Source organism: Atta colombica, unplaced genomic scaffold (genome assembly GCF_001594045.1).
Source record: "Atta colombica isolate Treedump-2 unplaced genomic scaffold, Acol1.0 scaffold254, whole genome shotgun sequence".
In the NCBI taxonomy this organism is placed as follows: domain Eukaryota; kingdom Metazoa; phylum Arthropoda; class Insecta; order Hymenoptera; family Formicidae; genus Atta; species Atta colombica.
The window spans coordinates 1,651,512-1,653,281 of NW_017259353.1; positions in this window are offsets into that span (position 1 = coordinate 1,651,512).

Consider the following 1,770-nt stretch of genomic DNA (forward strand, 5'->3'; position numbering starts at 1 on the left):
TAAAAAAAGAATATCTTTTGTCTTTTTATCTTTGAATCTGAAAAAAAATTCATAATTGAAGGCATAAAAACAAAATTTTTTAAGAGTCTCAGAAATATTTTTAGAACATGAATCGGATGAAACAGGAATTCATTTCATAAGTCGGAGTAAAAAAAATTCTTTTCGGACTCTCTTCGGTGCTATATGGATAATTAATTATCCAGTATTTCAAAATATGCATGCATATTTTGAAATACTGGATAATTAATTTACATCAATTTAATTTTCTATACAATACGTGATTATATAAGTAAACATTTTTACGATTATATATACATGTGCATATTTCTGATTGTATTGCAAACTTTTTTATAAATCCCTCTTTTACCCATCAACTATTTTGGAATGAGTGAAAAAAGAAAAGATGCATTTCCTGCTTAAATCATTAGACATGTTTACGCGCGTTCAATGTATATATAAAGTGCTCGCATAAACATGGTTAGCTTGTTTATTGTGGTATCGACGAGACACGTGTATCAGACTTTACGTCAAATAAAGACCCATGCGACGAAAATGCGCTACCATGTCGTACGTGTTGATCACTGTATTTCCGCTCGAGCTGCACGTACGTCTTACAATACGCACTTTGCATACGCACACTCACGCGATACTGCCTGACGATGTCTACAACGATAAGAAATAAATAAGTACATAACGGACAATTTTTGCAACTTCTCATTTAAGTCGCGTACAAATAATTGAATTACTTTGTTATCATATATATATATCATATATATGTATGAAAATAATAAATTATCTAGCGATTATCAGAAAAATAAAAGTAAAGATGTCAATTATCTTGTACACTTTGAGCATTTCGTAGAAATTTATTTTTAACACAATTAAAGAGAAACATATGGACAGCGACAGATGCCTCAACAATATTCGCGAATTAATCAAAAATCGAATCTTAAATAGAAGAGATTGCATCATAAGCTGGACCGATCGATCGATCAACCGGTATTGGCTAACTCGACCGGCTAGTCGCACAGGTGCCTGGCGAAACGTGGGTGCCGACTGTCTCGTGGGTGGTACGAGAGGGCTTCAAGTCTGTTTTTTATTCACCTTTCGGAAATATAAGATTTTCGTTGAGCGAGGTCACGACACCCACGCTATCGCGCCGCGCGACTAACAGCTGCGATATGCGACGGGTGAAAACTTGGTTACTTTCCTGCGTAGGACGACAACGAAACGTGATTACGACAAGTATTAAGCGACGTCGTCGTAACGATTAGATATATTCACATTTTTTATCAATAATAGTAAATTGTAAGGTTATTAATTTCTTAGCTATCAATTTGATTCATAATCAATTAGATAATTTGTATCAATGTAGAATTGTAAACTTATAAATTTTTTAATTATAAATGTATAATTTTGTATTTTCGAATTAATAAACTCCCACTCTCTCTTACTTACTCTCTCTTAAAATAAATAAAATTACAAATTATATATTAATTTAAACATAAATTACACAGTATTCATAGAATTACCTACTTATAACAATTAAGATTGTTAGATATAAAAGTATCTATTTATTAATTAACCGAGAATTACGATCTCAAGCAATTAGATCTCAGAAACTATATGTAGATCGCATTTGATTGATATGATAAATAAACTTAATGCGATAATTAATCCATTCATCTGAAAATGTTACAGTTCAAGATGAAGAGAATAAAAAGATAGAGAATAAGAATTTAGCGCAATTAGTTTCATCGCTGGCACATT